General features: G+C 46.8%; 1 protein-coding gene across 11 annotated transcripts in view; it reads left to right on the top strand.

The window, feature by feature from the left end:
- FAT3 (FAT atypical cadherin 3) overlaps positions 1 to 13,739 on the top strand; it is a 745,081-nt gene that overhangs the window by 219,410 nt on the left and 511,932 nt on the right. The window lies entirely within an intron of this gene.

Here is a 13,739-nt window from a genome sequence, read left to right as displayed (position 1 = left end):
GTGGGCTCCCTTGGACAAAAAACAAGGACACCAGCTAGGAATACCAGAGCAAAACAGCAGCCAGTAGGCTTGGTTTTTATTGAAGACTGTCGCGACAGGACTCCCACCTGACACAAGGTGGAACAAAATGGAAACCCAGAACAAAAGAAGACCCCAAATTTTATTAGTTACTAATCCCCCAACCTACACCCCTAGAACTACATCACAACTACAGCATGACTACATCATTGGCACATCACAAAAAGGAGGGGTTGAGGGAGGAGTTATGGAGGTAACCTGAGTATCTTGTCACCTGGCTGGTTCCTCCTTTCCCCCTCCCCATGAGTCATTTCTAGAGGACAAAGGGGAGCTAGCAGTTTCCGGCCCCCAGAGGGAAGATCTGATCTTTGTCCTTTGTTCCAGTCCATGTTGAATCCACTCCCATATGCAAGTCCTTTGTGACCTTGATGGTCTTCTGTCTGGGACCATCAAGGTTGTCATGCCAACTGGGTAGGGCTCCTGCGTACGTGTTAGTACGCTTAAGGGATTATGGCTGTCCTGTATCAAACCGTCCCCCTTTGATAGTCCTTCATGGAGCAAAATAAAAGTGGACCGGTGTAAATCCGATGTATGGTTGATTTACTATGAATTTATAACAGAAATGTCACGTATGTTGTGTGTGAGTGTGTGTGTGTGTCATGTTTGTACAAACTGAAGGATTGGGGGGGGGGGAGTTCCTGCAACACTATTGAACTTAGTGAAGCAGAAAAATTTGCAGTCCGCATCACCAATGTCAACAAAAGATTTTGTATGATTATTGCACATCTTTTCAGATATGTGCCTTAATGAGAACATACTGAAATGGTAGCCAGACCCTGAGTTACATTTGTCATGGCTTAACTGGGGAAGTCTTCATCAGCTGTCAACCAATCTAGCAATTATGAACTGTCCTTGACGCATGAAGAGGGTGAAAAACTGGTAGTTCTGTCGTCCGAGTTGCAGCTTAGAGGTGTCTTTGTCCTAAGAAGTCTCTTGGCGTTGAGGGAAGCGTAGTGCTGATTAGACGGTCTCTGTTTAATTGGAATTGTGCGGCAAGGAATAATCCCATGAAGAAATAGCTCTTAAGGACTCCCACAGTGCTCAGTTTGATGGCTGATGGGTGGTTGTCTTTTTCGTAACTGCCACTTAGCGTTAAGTCAACCCGTGCAATTAGTCATGATGTAAGAGTGAAAAATTAAGCAGGAAATCATATAGGTTTGTAAACAAATTGATGTATGCATTAAACAAAAATGCAGATAATTCTCACATTTTGTGACCTTGGATAGCCTTGGTTTAATGTTTATGTCACCCTGGAGTTCAGGTGTTCAGGTATCCTATGAAATGATACATACCTATTTTGACAATGTGATAGTATCAGCCAGTGAACATTTCCTGTTGAGACAGATGTTAATCTATTTAAGGCCTGTAGTTAAAGGATTTCAACCAGACTGCGGAATTCCACCCACCTGAAATTTGGGGGAGCCCTATCTTCTGGATTCAACCAGATGTAGCCCTTCTTTATATACCTGTTGTCTTTGTCCATGGAGTTTTCATGGCAGGGAAACTGGAGTGGCTTGCCGGTTCCTGCTCCAGGTGGATCACATTCAGTCAAAACTCTCCACTATGACCTGTCCGTCTTGGGTGGCCCTTCATGACATAGCTCATAGCTTCTCTTATTCAAGCCCCTTCGCCACAACAAGGCAGTGATCCATGAAGGAGTCCCATCACCTCCTGGCAAATAGAAGGGGAAGAAATGGAGGCAGTAAGAGATTTTACTTTCTTGGGCTCCATGATCACTGCAGATGGTGACAGCAGTCACAAAATTAAAAGACGCCTGCTACTTGGGAGAAAAACAATAACAAACCTAGACAGCATCTTAAAAAGCAGAGACATCACCTTGCCAACAAAGGTCCGTATAGTTAAAGCTATGGTTTTCCCAGTAGTGATGTATGGAAGTGAGAGCTGGACCATAAAGAAGGCTGATCGCCAAAGAATGGATGTTTTTGAATTATGGTGCTGGAGGAGACTCTTGAGAGTCCCATGGACTGCAAGAAGATCAAACCTCTCCATTCTGAAGGAAATCAGCCCTGAGCGCTCACTGGAAGGACAGATCGTGAAGCTGAGGCTCCAATACTCTGGCCACCTCATGAGAAGAGAAGACTCCCTGGAAAAGACCCTGATGTTGGGAAAGATGGAGGGCACAAGGAGAAGGGGACGACAGAGGACCAGATGGTTGGGCAGTGTTGTCGAAGCTACCAGCATGAGTTTGACCAAAGTGCGGGAGGCAGTGGAAGACAGAAGTGCCTGGCGTGCTCTGGTCCATGGGGTCACGAAGAGTTGGATATGACTAAACAACTAAACAACAACAAAGCCCTTCTTTTGTTAGTGCTCTTAAGAACAGCAAAGGCTAGCCAGAATCCTTTCTTTACCAAGGCTTTTAAACTACATTTTAAGCATTTTCTTAAGCTTTTGGGGAAATCTCTCCCCCCCCCCCGTGCCTCTAATGTTATTAAACTATCGATGCCTCCTCTAACTGCACCGGTATGCCCGCCCGCTATACAACCTTGAATTTTGTATTTTGATGGCTGTCTATACAAAGACTTCCTTGTGTTATTGGTTGACTCTTGAGTCTGATTTCAAGACCCTCCCTTGGATTCTTCAAATGTAATAGGTTCTGGAAACACATTTTAGGTTTTCCATGTAGCCCTGTAATTTATTTTGCTTCTTCATTAGTCTGGAAAGCCTTTCATAGTACTACAGATGCAAATTTCAAACCGTGAGGCACAGCACATGCACCTACAATGAGTTCGTATCCGTAAAACCTCAGTTTTCTGAAATGAAGAAACCAGTAGATATTAGTGATGTTCTTCCAACATGCAGGGCCACGTGGGAGAGAGAGATCATGCTTCGAACAAGCTTACTCTGCAAGAGGTGTTAAGATCAAGCCGTTCATGGGGTTGCTTTGGAATGGAAGGGACAAAAGCTAAACTGCAGCGTGGCTTTTTGAGCATGTAAAACACACACAAAACCAACATGGGTATAACCGTGTTGCCTAGAGTGATTGTGAAATCACGTTTCCTTTTTAAGAAGGCAGGTTGGGTATCTGCCAGGTATGTCTTAACCGCTGCAGTCACCAGTTGCTTCTGTATTCTTGAAGAGCCACCGATTTCTCCTGCAGCAACGACAAATTTTATTGTACGGCCACAGACCTGTTAAAAACAAATTGAAACACCAAAATCGTACAATTTCTGCTAAACAGCAAGCTGTGGTACTGATACAAACTTAAGGCAGCAAAAAACCCCAGATAAACTGTGTTCTCCAGTTCCTTCATCAGTGAACTGCCATGTGTATATTCAATAAATAATAAGTAAATGATAAGTAAATAAATGGTGATGGTGGTGGTGGTGATGCTCTGTAATATAAGTAATTCGCTGCTTAAACAATTCACACATTTGCTTCCATATATCAGATATGTAGCATTATAGTTTGGGATAATTTTACAACTTTTGAAAACATTTCCCTCACTCCATACCCCTTCCCAACTGACACTGTAGGCCAAAGAAATCATTATGTATTGGACTCCAGGTCCCTTCAACATGTCCAGTAGTTTTGGATGTTATGTCTTGATTGACATTTGCAGGAGTCAAAGAAGATTGGTTTAGGCTGCCAACTTATCACCCTTGATAAAAAATTAAGAGCAAGATAATATGTATGTATGTATGTATGTATGTAACCGATTTAGAATGTAGCCTAGAATTCTAGATGAACTGTACTTCCCAATATGATTCATTACTTGACTCCTCCTTTGTTATTCCTCATGCTGCAGGCTTAAGCATTAACCATGGTCTATGCATAATTTATGCAACCAACTGTCCCGTCACATTGACAAAACAAACACATGCCACTATACTGAAGCCATTAAAATGTGTGCATGCATTTTGCATATAGAGTATTTACAAGTCAAAAGAATGATCAGACCCTTTGTTGTTGTTGTTGTTGTTTTGCCAAGTTTAAGAAAGGTTGCATATTGTCTACAATACTAACTTTGGTCATTTCTCTGTGCATGCTTTTTCATCAGCTATGCACGCTCTCATTACCGTATTTTTCGCCCAATAAGACGCACTTTTTCCCCTCCAAAAATGAAGGGGAAATCGGGGTGCGTCTTATGGGGCGAATGCCTGCAAGCCTCGCGTGCCCGGCAGGAGGTCCCATCGGGTGCGCGAGGCTTGGGGCAGCAGCCTGTCGCCCGAAGCACGGGGAGCCCTCTGGAGGGCTCCCCCTGCTTCCGGCGAGTGTCTGCAAGCCTCGCGCACCCGGCAGGAGGTCCCACCGGGTGCGCGAGGCTTGGGGCGGCAGCGGACTGCTTGCCCGCACCTAGAAGCTTGGGGCGCGCTGAGCTCAGCACGCCCCAAGCTTCTAGGTGCGCGCAAGCAGTCCGCTGCCGCCCCAAGCCTCGCACACCCAGCGGGACCTCCTGCCGGGTGCGGGAGGCTTGGGGCGGCAGCGGACTGCTTGCCGGGATGCATAAGCTTGGCGCGCGCTGAGCTCAGCACGCCCCAAGCTTCTAGGGGCGCGCAAGCAGTCCGCTGCCGCCCCAAGCCTTGCGCACCCGGCGGGACCTCCTGCCGGGTGCGGGAGGCTTGGGGCGGCAGCGGACTGCTTGCCGGGATGCAGAAGCTTGGCGCGCGCTGAGCTCAGCACGCCCCAAGCTTCTAGGGGCGCGCAAGCAGTCCGCTGCCGCCCCAAGCCTTGCGCACCCAGCGGGACCTCCTGCCGGGTGCGGGAGGCTTGGGGCGGCAGCGGACTGCTTGCCGGGATGCAGAAGCTTGGCGCGCGCTGAGCTCAGCACGCCCCAAGCTTCTAGGTGCGCGCAAGCAGTCCGCTGCCGCCCCAAGCCTTGCGCACCCGGCAGGAGGTCCCGCTGGGTGCGCAAGGCTTGGGGCGGCAGCGGACTGCTTGCGCGCCCCTAGAAGCTTGGGGCGTGCTGAGCTCAGCGCGCGCCAAGCTTCTGCATCCCGGCAAGCAGTCCGCTGCCGCCCCAAGCCTCCCGCAGCGGCAGCGGACTGCTTGCCAGCACGCAGAAGCTTGGGGCGCGCTGACCTCAGCTTGCCCCAAGCTTCTGGATTAGCGCAGGGGTCCGCTAGCCCTGGGAGAGGCGCCCGGCTCTCCCACGCTAGCGGAGACCTTGCCGGCACGCAGAAGCTTGGGGCGCGCTGAGCTCCGCACGCCCCAAGCTCCTGGTGTAGCGCAGCGCACCTGGGGGGGAAATAAAATTTTTTTCCTTTATTTCCCCCCCTAAAATCTAGGTGCGTCTTATGGGCCGGTGCGTCTTATGGGGCGAAAAATACGGTATGTTTGCTTGTTATATTTTAACATGCACATTCTATATGCTTTAAGTATTGAAAGCTGCTTTGCATAATAGGCAAAGGGACCCCTGACCGTTAGGTCCAGTCGTGGATGACTCTGGGGTTGTGGTGCTCATCTCGCTTTACTGGCCGAGGGAGCCGGCGTACAGCTTCCAGGTCATGTGGCCAGCATGACTAAGCCGCTTCTGGCGAACTAGAGCAACGCACTGAAACGCCGTTTACCTTCCCGCCGGAGCGGTACCTATTTATCTCCTTGCACTTTGACGTGCTTTCAAACTGCTAGGTTGGCAGGAGCAGGGACCAAGCAATGGGAATTCACCCCGTCGCGGGGATTCTAACCACCGACCTTCTGATCGGCAAGTCCTAGGCTCTGTGGTTTAGACCACAGCGCCACTACTTTGCATAATACATATGTATGAAAACGATGGGGTATAAAAATCTGTTCCTTCTTTCTAACTACACATAATTTAAACAGGCATTGTACTGGTTCACATTATCATGCCTCAATGTTGGTTCCCCTCCATTTGATTCAGGGCAGAGGTCCATGATATCAAACGATGGTTTTGCTAGCTATAATTGGTTCTTCCAGACATAAAAAAGACAAACCATGGTTTTGAGCAAGAGCTTCATAATTTTACTCTAGAATCCCCCGCCCCATTCTTCCCAGTGTGCATAGGAATTAATTCATCCCCCCCCCTTCAAAATATAGCCCGGCCCCCCACAAGGTCTGAGGGACAGTGGACCGGCCCCCTGCTGAAAAAGTTTGCTGACCCCTGAGTAAGAGGCAGGGAATGGTGGGAAGGTAAATAAAACACATGATGGAGTTATATACATTAAAACAGATTGATTGCAGCCATAAATTTGCCGCTTTATTTCCCATATATGGGTGTTAATTTCACAGCAAAGCATAGCAGTAATTTATTGCATTGATTTATTGCAATTTTTTGTGCTCCGAGGGAAGCAGTGAATTTTAATTCAAACCATCACACACTTCTTTTTTTAAAAAGAAAGAAAGAAGTCTTGCGACACACGGGAGCACCAGGCAGAATGCAATAGCCAATCCCATGGTATTCCCATATGATGTGGATGAACTCCCTTTGACTCATAAGGTTTTCATCTTGGAGAAGTACTGGGACTGATTATATTGTTTGACAATCAGCTGGTACTGCCAAACAGCCGGTTATAGTACAGTATTGCTTTTCTCCAGGTTCTGTCCCTTTGCCAGCAGTGCCCTCTTTCTCTCCCATCACAAAACCTTTGGAAACTGTAGATCGGATTATTGTGGCGTTATTCTCTGTGTGGGGGTGCCCTTGAACCTCCTTCCAGAAACTTCAGCTGCTCTGCTGTGCAGCCACCAGCAATGGAACAGTTTCAGCTGCTTAGGATATATAGAATTGACCCAAACTGTCAGATGCAGTACAGTTAAAAGTCTCTAATCTATGCAGCGTTGAAAGCATTGTCTTGGAACTATTATAGCAAAAATAAAATAAGAAATAATTCAGTCTTTATATTAAATCAATATAATTATTTATTTATGTATGTATGTATTTATTTATTTCCCAGCCACTCTGGGCAGCTTCCAGCAAAATATTAAAATACAATAATTCACCAAATATTCATCAGATAGAAGGGTTTAAACATTTTCAAACTAAATAAATGCAAGTTCGTGGTGTCCTAGTCTGCACTATATTTTAACTAAATTAAACGGTATATTTTAACTAAATCAAACTGTACAGTAAGCCTGCATTTTAGGTGCATTTAAATTGTGTGCATTCAGTTTTATGTGCCTGGGAAATAAATATAAAAAAATAAAAATCGGTCCAAAAGCAGGTGGGGTTCGGGGGGTGTGTGACTTTGGCAGTCCCACCTGACACTGAACCCAACGCGTTTTGACTATGTACAATTTTGGCTTTAGACACAATACCTGGCACACAACCCCCTTGCAAGTTGCAGGCTTGCTGTAGTCAGAACAAACTAGGGTTCAGTGCTGGCGCAGGCTGCTGAAGAGTTTTCACCCTGCTCTTTGCTTGTTTCTGCTGCTGCTGCTGCACCGCCACAGCCTGGCTTGCTGGAATGTCCAGTCCCAGGTTTGTCATTGTATTCTCTCACACAGATCATAATCAGTAACCAAGATTTGTTCTTGGCCTACTGCTCATGGTTTCTTTGGGGTGGACAAACCATGGGTTCAGTCGTCGGCAGGAGCGAGGTGGCGGGGAGCAGAGCAAAACCTTTCCCGCGACATTGAACTAAACCATAGTTTGTTTGCTAACCTATGGTTTAATGTGGCGTCCAAATTAATAGCAATAATGAGGATAGCAATAATGTGGATTACTCTAAACTCCCCCTAAAGAAAACATAAGATCTAATACTACCTAATTGAATCTTCGAAGCAAGTAGCGATTCTTTTCCTTCCACAATCATTTTAGAACATCTTTCCCATCTTTTGGACACAGTAAATAAATGTTCTTTTAATGTGCCCTTACTCCTGAGAGATAAAAGGTTCATGGGTACTTTTATGCTCTGCAATAAGCATAGGTGATGTTGCACATACCATAAAATATTCAATTAAGCCTTCAGGCTGGTCAATTTATGTGCCTCATAAATATGGGTGGGTTTTCTAAAGTATTCTCCCGTGTGCCTTTTGAACTTTTAATGGGATTTCACTCTGCCCGAAGGAGTAGGTACACAGTTGGGGGGGTGGGGACAACTTTTGAATTCTGCTTGGTCACTGGATCCTGCCAACCTAGTTTGAAAGCACACCAGTGCGAGTAGATAAATAGGTACTGCTGCAGCGGGAAGGTAAACGGCTTTTCCATGCACTCTGGTTATCATCACAGTGTCCTGTTGTGCCAGAAGTGGTTTAGTCATGCTGGCCACATGACCCGGAAAGCTGTCTGTGGACAAACGCGAGCTCCCTTGGCCTGAAAGCGAAATGAGCACTGCAACCCCATAGTCACCTTTGACTGGACTTAACTGTCCAGGGGTCCTTTACCTTTACCTGGTCACTGGAAGTGCAAGTAGCCTCAGTACCTGGAAGCAAAGGTTTGCAACTACCCTTGATATGCCAGCTGCAAGCATTCCTGGAGAGCCTTGCCACAGTAGTTCAGACACTGGTGACTTCAAGATTGGGTGACTGCAGTGCCCTATATAGAATCTTAGAATTGGAAGGGTCCACAAGGGTTGTCTAGTCCAACCCCTTGCAGTGTGGGATTTTTTTTTTGCCTCAGGACCCTGAGATTTTGTGCAGAATGCCAGTTTAGTGCAGAATGCTGCAGCATGGTTGCCGACGGAAAATGGGATTGGGGCAGGACCAAAGAGAGGGAATTAGTCTGGATCCTAAGCCTGTTCGACTTGGTCTTGCAGCATGAGTTAAGCTGGTAAAAAGATTGGTATACCTCAAGCACTATTTCAAAGGCTTGTTTTGCTTCTGTCAGGCTTAGGCCAGCTCAGCCAGCAGCAACACTGCTCCTGAATGGAGTTTGAATCTGGTTTACTTTACTCCAGCTTAAGTTATGCCGCCTTGCTTTTACACCAGCTTCTTGTGTGTAGGGTTGCTCCCTGGGTCATGCTCAGAATAGAACCATTGGAATCGACAGACCTATCTTAAATCCATTGATTTCACTGGGTTTACCCTGAGTGCAACTAATTTGGATGTAGTTAAAACAACACATCTCTATTCATTAACAACCATATGCAAGGATGAGGGGCAACCTTTTCAGCTATGGGCTTGCTTTAAGAAAATGCTCTCCTCAAGGGCTGTGATCATTTGTGTGTGTAGCCATTTCATTCATTCATTTATTCATTCATTTTATTTGCAAGTCGCTTTATCTTGCCCAAGGTAACCCGAAGTGTATGTGTATTGTCCATTGGTGGGGAATCGCTAGGTGACCGGAGCCTATATCTCCTGTGGGTGGCACTGTGGTCTAAATCACTGAGCCTCTTGGGCTTGCTGACTGGAAGGTCGGCGGTTCGAATCCCCGCAATGGGGTGAGCTCCTGTTGCTCTGTCCCTGCTCCTGCCAACCTAGCAGTTCAAAAGCACACCAGTGCAAGTAGATAAATAGGTACTGCTGTGGCGGGAAGGTAAACGGCGTTTCTGTGTGCTCTGGTTTCCGTCACTGTGTCCCGTTGCGCCAGAAGCGGTTTAGTCATGCTGGCCACATGACCCGGAAAGCTGTCTGTGGACAAACGCCGGCTCCCTCGACCTGGAAAGCGATACCAGCGCTGCACCCCATAGTTGAATCCGACTGGACTTAACCGCTCAGGGGCCCCATTACCTTACTTTTTTACCTTCTACCTCCTGTGCAGCAATTAGGCTCAGACACACCCACCCACCCTCGGTAAGCGTAATTAATGCAGGGAGAATGATTAGAGATTCCCTTCCCTACTCGCAACCTCCTCCCTGAAAACCGCTCCACCTTTTTTTAACCATTTTTATTTTGTATTTTCTTCTCTTTTTTATTTTTAGTTTGTAATATTTTGAAAATCTTAATAAATATCTTATAAAAAAAGAAAAAGAAAACCGCTCCACCTGAATCAATGAGGCTTAGAAAGATTTATGGTGTTATTATTTTAACACGGACATGGCCATGACCCGGTTTTGTATTTTGACGTATGCTTTGTTTCATTATATTGCTTGCTCTGATATTTTGCCTTAATTGACTTGTTTTTCTCTTTGCTGTCAGCAGCTTTGGGCTTCTCTTAGAAAAAAAGGAATGGTACAAAAGGAGCAAAGCCACTTCCGCCTTAGGGAGGAGGTCGGGTTGCGGGCTTCACGGTCCCTCCACGTGCCCAGGGGGTGGGAGGCCAGCCCTTGCATGACTGGGGGATTCGGTTCCCAGCTGCGTCACCCCCGGCCAGCCAATCGGCTTGCTCCGGGGGTGTGGCCTGCCCCTTTAAAGGCAGGACGCGGCTGGGGATCTCCCTCTTTGCCCGCACGCACGCCAGCTGCTCGGAAAAAGGGAAGGTAGCGCCATCACCTGCCCCACATTTTGAAGGGTAATCCGTTAAAGGATTCCAGGGGGCGTGGCCCTGTCTGAAGCCTAGCGAGGTTAGGGCCTATCGGTGACCCCGGGGGAATTCCTCGTTGATGTGCATCAGTAGGACTGGTGGTTAACCCTTCCCGGACTTCAAGCAGACAGCCTGAAGTCAGAGATAGTCGGTTAGGTCCAAATTCCAATGCCTAAGCCAATACCGCTCATCACCTGTAACCAATAAAGTTGTGGCCTTTTTTAGCCCATTAACTTTAATAATTCTGTCATGTGCCATTATTTCTACCTGGGGGGGCCGGGAACTCGCCGCGCAACTGGAATGAAATGAAATGTGATGCCCTGATCCAGGAAGCAAATCTGTGTGTGGATGCAGATGGACACAGGGGTGTGGCTATCTGCTTTGTGGTGCACACCGGGACTTCCGGGGTTCTGGCAGGATGCATCCTTTGGTTTCCATGGCGGTTGGACATCCCCAGTAGGGATGGGCAAATCTGTCCATTTCAGTATCACATTTTCCCAGTTTCAAGTTCTCCACGTTTCCACCTGATCTCTTTGTGATCCTTTCTTTCTTAAAAAATGTCTACCAGCATTTTAGTGCAGATTTATCCCAATATACACCTTTCCATACATGTTTGTTGAATGCACACATTTTTCCAAAGCAGTTATCCTTAATACAGTGCATTTATGCTTTACCCTAGTATGTGTGCCTTTGTACACATTACTCGGCTCAACTCCTGCCTGAAACCCTGGACAGCTGCTGCCAATCATAGCTGACGTTACAAAAGTCGAAGGGCCAATGATCTGGCTTAGGCAGCTTACTGTGTTCCTAGGATAATGACTGTTGCTTGCCTGGATTGAGAATGTGAATGGATGTTCGCAGGAAGCTTTGAGGTTTCCGTAGCTGGAATATACCCTCTTCTAGAGCCACATCAGTTGCTCACACCTCTTTCATTTCTGTTATTTTTTATATGAGGCCCCACTCATTGCTAGCATGCGGCCCCTGGAAGTTTGCTTGTGAAGCCTCATGGCCCTCTGTAGGAAGAGGGTGCCCTACCCCCGCTGCATGCCATTTTGGGGTAGGACGTAAATGCCACAAACCAATAAATAGACTTTACTAGCCATACTTTATACCTTTTCTTAAAAATCTAAAATTGCCAAATGATCTCTTCCTTTCTTGGAAAGTAATTCATTATTATTATTTTTAACAACACCACCACTGATTTACTAATTGATGTACAAGGCATGCCTGCTCTCCTTTTCAAAGGAAATTCTTCCTCCACTTGGCCTGAAGGAAAGCGCTTCTTCATCTGTGCTGCTGCAGTGGTTTTAAAACTGGGTCAGGTCAGGAAGGAGTTTCCACAGTCAGTCAGAAAGCCAGTCTGAGGGCTGAAAGAGTGCTAAACAAACACAGATATTGCAGGGTTGTTGAACTGCTCTCATCACCCCTGACTGTTAGCCATGCTTGCTGAAGGTTGGTGCGAGTTCGGATCCAACAACATTGGTTGTTCCCATAGTTGGTGCAGCTCATTTGATCAACAAGAAGAAATTGAGCCTCTTAAGTGTCATCTTCCTGGTCCTGTGGAATACTCTGCCAATAGAGGTTTAGCAGGCATCTTCTGTTTCAACTTTTTAAACACCTGCTGAAATCTTTTTCTATTGTGTCTGGTGATTAAGAATACATCTTTCCAAAGCAGTGATCTGATTTTGGATGTTAACTTTTTTTAATGGTGTGTGTGTGTGTGTGTGTGTGTGTGTGTGTGTGTGTGTGTGTACACACACACCCACACACCCACACCCCTCCGGGTATAGGGCGGTGTATGAATTGAATATTATTAGTATTATTATTATTAAGCTCACTGCATGTAAACTGCTCTGATTTTTTTTATAAGGAAATATTGGTAAATAATTATATTTTATAAATAGATCACCTGGAGATCCACAGGTTCTCCAACCCTTGATCCTGTGACTGACATTGAAGTTGGCACATTTCTAGCCATTATAAATGAAATGTTTGCACATACTTTATAAAGATGCTAATGGTGTGTAAAATAGTTAAGAGGGAGCTCTGTGGCTGATACTGTGCAACCCAATTTATTAAATGTCAGTTCAGTCTCAATTCTTTTCTAAAACTCCCAGTGCTCCTTGAGGTTATATTGCACATGCATTAAAAAACCCAAAACACACACATGCACAAAAAATCCCCAAAGCCTCTTGCTTATAGGATTCCAGTTGACTGTGTGTGTGGAAACCTTCCCACTATTTTCAGCTGCCTCTTGGAGATTGCGAGGAGAAGGCCTTCCTTGATGTGGGTTCAGAGGCCCACATCCAGGCCTCCAAAGGTGGACGTTTTTCAGCTCCAGGCTCAGAGTCTGAAAGTGACAGAAGGGTTGCACCATGTTTGAAGGGAAGCATCCCAAGCTGGCTGTTGAGCCGAGATAATGCAGCTTTCCTTGGCAGCTCTGGGGGCTTTTGGCTGATGTCTCCAGCCGCCTTGCTGCATGATTTATCTCCGCAGAACTGATTCCTCCCCCTTCAAAGCCCTCGTTTCCTCAAATACTGCATGTGTAGTATGTGCTTCAGTGATAAATATATAGAAGGCGCGTGCTCCATATCTTGTGGTATATGCAGTTTTATTCCCCCCCTTCTTCTCTGCTCCCTCTCTATCTAGTTTCCCCCATGCCTTGGATCTTAATTTGCTTGTTCCCTCTGGCTCAGCTGGCAGTCGGAGAGCTGGCTTACTTTCCTCTCCCTCCCTGCCCCTTTCATCTCCGCTACGTTGGCCTATTTCTTGACAACCGGGAAGGAGGGCAGCAGGAATAGATTGTAGTAAGTGCCCTGATTGCATGGTTCTAATGTGCCTTCTCCGCCAGCAATGGAATTAGGTGAGCAGAAAACCCAGAAGTGTTGTGGCAGCTATACCTTAAATGGATCCCATTCTGGTGGGAAGAGACTGCTGGATCAGCAAAATGGCCCGTCTAGTCCAGCATCCTGTTGTCACGGTCCAGTCTACGGGTGCTCGAAGTCCTGGCTGAGGACGTCGGGACCGGGGGCAAGATGACGGGGTAGTAGCAGGAATGAGAGTCCAGAAGTCAGGGGTCCTAGGGTCAGAAAGCAAGGAGTCACAAAGTCAAGGGCCTGAGGATCGAGAAGCAAGGAGTCAAGAAGTCAGGGGTCCAAGAGTCAGGAAGCAGGGAGTCATGAAGTCAAGGGTCTGAGGGTCGAGAAGCAAGGAGTCATGAAGTCAAGGGTCCGAGAGTCGAGAAGGAAGGAGTCAAGGAGCCGAGGTCTGAGGATCAGGAAGCAAGGAGTCACGAAGTCAAGGATCCGAGGGTCAAGGAGCAAGGAGTCACGAAGTCAAGGGTCCG

The sequence above is a fragment of the Podarcis bocagei genome (assembly GCF_964188305.1).
Source record: "Podarcis bocagei genome assembly, chromosome: 6".
Lineage (NCBI taxonomy): Eukaryota > Metazoa > Chordata > Lepidosauria > Squamata > Lacertidae > Podarcis > Podarcis bocagei.
The sequence above is the reverse complement of the archived record's forward strand: the minus strand, read 5'-3'. Positions and strand labels throughout refer to the sequence as shown.